Source organism: Cenococcum geophilum (genome assembly GCF_001692895.1).
Source record: "Cenococcum geophilum 1.58 unplaced genomic scaffold K441scaffold_30, whole genome shotgun sequence".
NCBI lineage: Eukaryota > Fungi > Ascomycota > Dothideomycetes > Gloniales > Gloniaceae > Cenococcum > Cenococcum geophilum.
Window position 1 is genome coordinate 1,632,035 of NW_027137588.1, and position 8,738 is coordinate 1,640,772.

Here is an 8,738-nt window from a genome sequence, read left to right on the forward strand (position 1 = left end):
ATTAGGCGTATATCATCACTATATACTAAGCGCTATTAAAGTCTAGAATAGCGCTTTATATTAAAAATCCTAGTAGTATAAGAGATATGAAAGCTAGCAGCCCGCTAAGTATATTAAAATAGGCGTGCTTTCTATTCTATAGGGCCTAATAATTTTAAGGCGGCCGTACTAGTTTTACTTACTTATATATACTAGTACATTATTAAGGGCATATAGCGCGTAGGGCATTTACTTTAAACTTAAGGTAAATAGATTAAGATCTTAGTAAAGCGTCTATTGCCGCTATAGGTAACAGTATATATAAGTAGGGCCTCTAAGCGGATATTAATAAGCGTATAGAAGTAGCACATCTTAAGGGATAAGGTAGCGACCACTAGCATAGAGCTTAAGGCAGCTATACACTTAGAATATATTCTCAGTATAGCTATTAAAGAGGGTATCCGCTCTAAAATTATCCGCAAACTACTATTCTACCTAAGCTACGTATTCCTACCCTATAGTGTCTTTAGATACTCCCCTAATATACTCCTCATATAAAGGGTAGGCTATCTATTTTGATTTATATTTTAGATAGAGGTCTATTAAGTAGTATATAGGTCTAAATAACGCTATAAGAGCAGCGTTTCTCTTAGGAGTATATTAATATCGGCTTTATAGGCTCTTCCCTTTTAAGGGCGATAGCTATAACTCCTTAATAGAAAAAGAAGTAGCTTATCCTTTATAACGGTATCGCTGTTATAGAGTAATTCGTTTATAGAAGGCTAGAGTTAAATAACGCGTTAGTTATAGGCGCGATATTTTTTAAAGAAGGGGGGATTACCTTAAACTCCTTCTACCTTTGGATTATACGTTAAAGATATTACTTAGGCCTTATAGTATACGTAAGGGCGAGAATATACTATACATTAGCGCGTAATTTGACTTATTAGTATATTAACTCTTTACGTAGTTAATTAGCGCTATCTTATACAATAGGTATAATAGTAGACGTACTACCGCAATTAAGGATTAGGTAGGGAGGACTTTTTTATATATACTTAGGGCCCTAATGCCCCTAATTACCCTACGGTTAGGGTTAATTAGCGGCTTAATTAGCGGGTGGCCCTAAATACGCGAATCTCCTTAGCTTAACGCTAGTAGCGCTATAGAGATCCTTAAATCTAACCTAGGTGGCTAGCTAAATATATAATTTTTCGGCTGACTAACGATTAGCCGGGCCTCTTATACTAATAGTATATCTATAGTTACGTTTATATAGCTAATTTAGCGGCTAAATCACGATTACGTAGGCGAGGAGGCCTGTGCGTTTAGCGACTATAGATATTACCCCATATCTACAGTCGATTTTTAATCGCTAGCAATACCGCGCTCTTAATACCCATTAAGCGCTATATATAGAGCCTACTAAGAGCTTTCTACTCGCACTAAAATGGTAAGAATTGGCTATAGGTTAATAAAGATATTCGCGTTTTAAGTTACGCGCCACTATTATATAAGCACCCTAAAGCACCCTATTAAACTTATATAGCACTAAAATAAGCCCCTAGGGGGCTATAGATAAAGGTTTTAATAGAAAACCTCTTAGTATCTTATTAGAAGTTATATATATAACTATTTTAAAGCTTTTCTACCTACTTAAAGCCGTTTATAAAACTAATCTAGTAAGTACTATATTTACTTCTACCGTAGATTAACCTACTATATAGCCGCTTCCTCGCTAACCTTCTAAACCTATATAACCCGCTTAATCTCCTTAATAACCTTAAGCTGTAGGGAGTACTATTAAACCTCCTTTTGCTAACTAGCCCGCTATTTACTACCCTATTTAGAATTTAGCGCTATTATAAAAGGATTACCTTCTAGCCCTTTGGTTTACTTACGCTAAAGGGCCTATATAAAGTTTACCGTGCGGCTTATATAGTATATAGGTAGAGACCTAAACCTAGGCTCTAACTAGAACTATAGCTGCGGCTATAGCTACGACTACGGCTATAGCTAGTAATCTTCTTAGACTAGGTTAATTCTAAAGCTCTATAGTAGAGCCGTCTTTAAATTAGAGTAGATCCTATTAATTTAATTAGTTAAATAGAGTAGATTTAAAGCTATAAAGCTCTTAAAGCTCTAATTCTCTAACCTAATTTAGTAGGTATTATATAAGGATAGAGCTAATTAGTAACGTTAATAATAAGATCTAATTTTAATTGGGTATATAAGCTATATAATATAATCTATAAGCCAGTGGCCTATATAAATAAGTAGCCTACCCTAACTAGCTAGAATACTAGCTATCTGCTATATAGTTATAATCCTAGGCGGTATACTACGTCGATCTATTAATAGAACCCACTGCTTAAGACTCTCTTCTTATATTAGTATAAGACGGCAATTTAGGGTAGCAGAACCGCGCTATTATAGTACTACTATTTAAGTAGTTATTAAATAACGTATTACGTATTAAGTGGGGTAGGCTACTTACTTATATAGGCTACTAGCTTATAGATTATATTAATCTAAAAACTCTAGTATATATAAGTGTCGTTCCTCCTACCCCCGTCGTTATTATTATTGTTATTACTTTAATTAATTAATTCTTATCTTTTTTCTTACTGCTACTATAGATCGCTTATAAGCGCTTTAGGATAACTTACCCTAAATATAATAGCCTAGCACCAATTAATTACTTTAAAGAATATCTTACTACTAACTATATACTTCTTACTAAGAACTAATACTTTAACGTCGTATAATACTAGTAGGATTGCTATAAGAGCTAGCTAGATCCTACTTAATTTATACTTAATATATTAGCTATGCCTTTTATAAATAACAAATATAAATAACTCTTTAGTAGCTATAAGATTCTTTTTAATAACTAGCGCTCCTAATTATAAATGGATATTAAGGTAAATAAGGTTCTTTAGTATATATATAGGCCACTGCTAAAAGGGTATATTTAATAATAAGGAAGTAAATAACTTAGTAGGAGAGCCTTATAAAAGGGTATCCCTTAAAGGAGTAGTAAAGACCTAGCTTACTACTATAGTTGCCATAAAGGCCTCTGCTTAAATAGGAGACAATATAATAATTAGGAGGGGGGCTAAATAAGTAATATATAGCTATTAAGATTAACTATAAGACTAAGGCTATTAGTAAGAAGTAATATAGGTAGGCTTTTAGTCAGTTATCCTATATCTACTCTCCCTTTTATAATACTACGCTAATACTAAGCCTTTTTTTTTAAGTATATAAATATACTAAAGCTCTAAGGAGCTCTTAAAGTTAACTAATTTACTAGCTAGATAGAGTGGATTTAAGCTTAATCCACTCTACTCTAGTCTAAGAAGATTACTAGCTAATAGTAGCGGCGGCAGTAGTAGTAGTAGCGAAGCTATACAGGAGAAAAGCCTATAGCGGCTTACCTAGGCGGACGTATATTTACTAAATCTTATAATAGATAAAGCTAAAGGGGCCACTTTTATAGGCGGATATAGAGGGTTAGTAGACCGGCCCTAAGGCTATACTATAGCCGTAGCTATAGCTATAGCTAAGGGGCTTCTAGTTAAAATATAAGGCCTCTAAATGTTAGTAATTAAAGCTATAAAGATTAGGCCCCGCTAGGACTTATCTAAATAGTCTATAAGCCCTTACCTTACTAGCTATTTGCTTATATTTAGTATATAAAGGCCTTTAGTTAGTTAGTAAGAGGATAGTATAGCTTAGTAAGAATTAATAGCTAATTTAGGCTCACCTCTCCTCTTTTTATAGGTAGGGCTTTAGATTTTATATAAAGGCCTTATAATACCTTAATACTAAAAAATAGGGTAGCTTTATACTAGATAGCTTAGAAATATCTTATAAAGGGTTACTAAGTCCTATAGAATAACCTTATAAAGGTAAAGAGAAGGTTTATAACCCCTATAGCGGTAAGGTTATTAATCTAGTATAGCTATAGGCTAAAGCGGCCTTTTATTTGTTTAATTTAGGCTATATTATTAATAGCAGTATATTAGGCGGTATAATACCCATATAGTAGATTTTAAAGCAGCTTATTTATAAGGGGTATTTTACTATTAACCTTTATAAACTCTTATAGGAGAGAGTTTAAGTAATAGCCTACTATTTACTCTTAGTTTTACCTCTAGTACGGCCAAATCTAGTCCTTACTAACCCCTTTAGCTCCGCTAGTCTTTAGCGCTAACGCTCGCCTAATATAACGTCTTCTTCCTCTAAAAAGACGCCTAATATATTAAAAGGCCTTTTAATTAACCTAATCTTGCTATAAGTTATATAAAAGGGCCGCCTTATGGTCCCTCCGCTCTTAATTAGGCGTATATTATACCATATTAAGCGCCTATACTAAAGTCTAGAATAGTTGTATATTAAAATCCTAGTAGTAATAGGAGATAGAAACTAGCCGCTAAGGTATATAAATAGAGCGGCTTTCTCATTAATAGGGCCCTAATAGTCTTAAAGCGGCCGTACTAGTTCTATATACCTAACGCGTAATAGTAAATATAGGCATATAGCGCGTAGGGCCTTTTACTTAACTTAATTGACGTAATAGATCTAAGATTTAGTAATACTTTATTGCATACTAAGAGTAGCATAAAATACCATGAGGTATTATAATAAGAAGTTATAGATAACTGCTAGATAAGGTAGCGCCCCTACCTAAATTATATCAACGCTCTAAACTCGTCCTTAGTATATGCTAGTTGAAGAGGGCTATCTCTAACCTTATCAGCAAACTGCTCTTTATTACGACTAACGTTCTTTACATGCTAATCGTCTTATGATACTCTTAATACTCCTCCTATAGAAACGGTGTGTGCTTATTTATCACTATAGCTTCTATATATTTAATAGAACTATATATGCGGTAAATATCGTAAACCAACTTCGCTATAAAGAGCATATTATAGCCTCTTAATGTATAGCTATGTAAATATCGCTTCACGCGATTACACTATTAAAGGGCAGCTTACAGAACTCCTTAATAAAAAGATAACAGCTAGTCCTTTATAATTATATCTCGTAAATGACTAACTAGTATAAAGGCCTAGACTAGATAACGCAGTACAAGTAAGCCCGAATTTTTAGAGAAAGGAGTATACCTAACCTCTGGTAACCCTGTAACCACTCTAAGCGATAAAAAAAAAAAATATCAAGGCCTAGAGAAGTATAAAAGGGCCAGAAAACGATAACGTGAGCGGCGTAATTTACATTCTATAATGAAGTAACTGTACGATTAAGTAGCGACTATCTTATACAAAGGATAAATAACGACAAACCGCAAATAAGATAGGTAGTAGGACTTGTATAGAATACACTTAGGCTAATCCACTAAGTACTAAACGTTAGAATTATACGCCGAGTCAGCATATGTTCGAGACCTGGGAAGGAGGGTGCGGTGTGAGCCTATTATATGGGTGTGTGATGCGAGCTGAGTGACATCTTTTATCTCAGAGTGCGATCTCCTATAGTATATACCTCTTAGCAGAGTGCACTCTACTCATTCATCGACATTTCAAATCTACAAGTCGCCTGCGGTTATTCTTACGCTACGCCTTCGTTATTCCTCTCTCTCCCGCGCGAAGGCGCGTGAGTGCGCGTAAGCTCTCTCGTCTTTATTGTGACATAAGTGTAAATAATTTCATATCCTCGCTATAGAATATCTAATCGGGGTGGCTGATATTAATGTAGGTGCCTCAGTACTGATTCTATTCTGCGTCAGGTGCCGAAATATATATCATACGGTTGTTACTATCCAGCAAGCGGCCTACCTAAGGTATCAGGCTTCTGCGATAGAACTAAAATCTCCACTGTCAAGCCTATCTCTAGCCTCTCCTACATATGCTCTGAGGGATTCGCTACTGTAATTATCGGCTTTATACCAGTCCACCCGTGTTGTTACATAGATACTCGCATGCGCCGCTCTAAACAATCAGCTCTCTCCACAACTCCGGACAATAGATGAGAGTATATATCGTCATTTAGGGCCCTAAGTGTGATAACTCTGGATAAAAATTAGGTTCTCTCTCTCTCTCACTTACTCTCTGTTCTATATACGGCTACTCTCAACAAGCTTAGATATGCACGCGTTAGTTGAGTTGATACGCGTGTGTACTACTATTATTTAGGAGAAGGGGGATTTACCTATTAAACTCCTTACATTTTGGTGCTATAAGTAGCTCACGTGCTAATAAGATAACTACGTAATAGATATTTTATAGAGCGCTATTACTATAAGATATATGGTGATACATAGAGTCACGCGACAGTAAACGCCTATAAGCTTATTATTCTCGCACCTATACCCTGTTTATGTCTTATACTATAAATGGCGTTCAGCGCTGCGATAGAAAATGTTATAATATTTTAACGTATTAATCCACAGTAGAAAGAGTTTAAATGCTAAGATCACCTCCTATTAATCTTACTTAGTTACCATCTCTCTAAAATATCGCTCTGGTCTCCGCATATTAAACTTAACGCTTCGATATTAATCTATCCTATATGCCTGACTCTATATAACAGAAAGTATAGCCGCATAATATATACACAATACGCTGATAAAGGATAATGCTACTTTCTCATTTCTATTAAGGATGGATTGTAAGCCTAGCCCTTTAAAAGGGTAAGAGCCGGTAAGCCGCATTATTAATATTACCCTAGAGACGAATATAGCTCTTATAGCGGTTAGTTTGCGGCTATATTACCCGCTTTTAATAGATCATCTATTAAATATAGAAAGCTATAGCCCGAATAAAATAGCCACCGCGATTTCTATAGGAGGATAGTATTAAAGAGCGTTATCTAAAGACGCCTATAGCCGGAGACAAACGCGTAGCGCTAAGAAAGGCAGTTTGCCCGATAAGGTAGAGATACCCTCTGTTAATAGCCGTATACTAAGGCACGAGGTTCTACTCTCGCGTACTTGGCCTATAAGCTTAGGCTAGGGGCGCTTACCTGTATCCCTAGGAGCTGCTACTTCTATACACTTATGTAATATCCTACTAGGCTATTATGATGCCCTTACCGATAGCTTAGCAATAATGCTTTACTAAGATCCTTTAGATGCTATATTTACCTTTAAGTTTAAGGGTAAAAGGCCCTACGCGCCCTATATGGCCCTCATTAAGTATTTACTATACGCCTTAGGGTAAGTCGAACTAGCTACGGCGCCGCCTTAATACTATTAGCAGGCCTATGGAATAGAAGCCCGCTTATTTATTATACTTAGCGGGCTAGCTTTCTATCTCCGTCATACTGACTAGGATTTTAATGATAAAGCCTATTTCTTCAGCACTCTTTAGTAGGCCGCTTAATATTGGTATAATACTACGCGCTAATTAAAGCGGTAGGGGGGACCATAAGCGCGGCCCCCTCTTTATATAACTTATAGCAAGATTAGGTTATAAAGCGCCTTTTAATATATTAGGCGTCTTTTTAGAGAAGAAGACGTATATTAGGGCGAATCCCACGGGCCCACCGCGCCGGGGGCTGGTTTTAGCGCTTAAGGGAGTAGCGCGGAGCTAAAGGGCGGGTTAGTTAAGGTAGCTAGATTTGGGCGTACTTAGGAGGGTAGAAACTAAGAGCTAAATACGTAGGGCTTTTCTTAATTACTTATTAAAACTCTCTACGCTATGAAGAGGTGTGGCTTCTTAACGTTTACATTAGTAAATATACCCAACATGTAGCTAAGCATTAAGGCTTGCTTTAAAAAAATCATAAGTAAAAAAAGGGGTACTTATATGGGTTGATTTATTACCGCGCGCTAAATATGAGACTGACCTCATTAAGCAGGTGGAATGACAGTAGACCTAAAATAAATAAACAAATAAAAGGTCCCGTCCTTTAGCCTATAGCATATACTAGAAATTAATAACCTTTAAACCGACGTGATAGGGGTTAATAAAAGCCTTCTTCTATTTACCAAATTCTATAAGGTTAATTCTATAGCGCACTTAGCTAACAACCAATTATAAGAATAATTTCTAAGCAAAAATATCTAAGATATAAAGACTAACCACTATTTTATTAGATATAAAAGCGATAATATAAAGGCCTATATAATAAAATCTAAAGGCCACATACCAATTATAAGAAGAGGAGGTGAAAGTCCTAATTATTTAGCTATTATATTCTTTTTACTAAGCTTCGGCATACTACTCTCTTACTAACCTCTAACAAAGGCCCTTCCGTCTCATAGCTGGCAAATATAAGCCAGAATAGCTAGTAAGCGTTAGGGCCTTATTAGACTATTGTAGATAAGTCCTAGCGGCCTTCAACTCCGTTTTATAGCTTTTAAGTTTTGACGTAAGCATTTAGAGGCCGTTTCGGTGGCGTATTATTAAAGCGTAGAAGCCTTCCTTTATGCTTATTGCTTATGCTATTAGCTACTGGCGTATATGTATAGCCTTAGGGCTAGGTCTAATAAAACCCTCTTACTCATCCGCCTATAACAAGTGGCCCCCTAGCTTTCATAATCTATTATAAGAATTTATAATAAAAAAATAAAATATACGATCCGCCCAGTTTACTGCTTAAGCAAGCTATAGACTCTTTTCTTCCTGCTACTAGGCTTCGGGGAATCTACTACTACTAACTGCCCGCCGCTAACTTATAGGCCTAGTAATCTTCTATAGACCATAGTAGATAGGAGCAGTGAGATTTAAGCATTAAATCCACTTCTATCAGTTAGCCTAAGTAAATTAGTTAACATGTTAAGCAAGCCT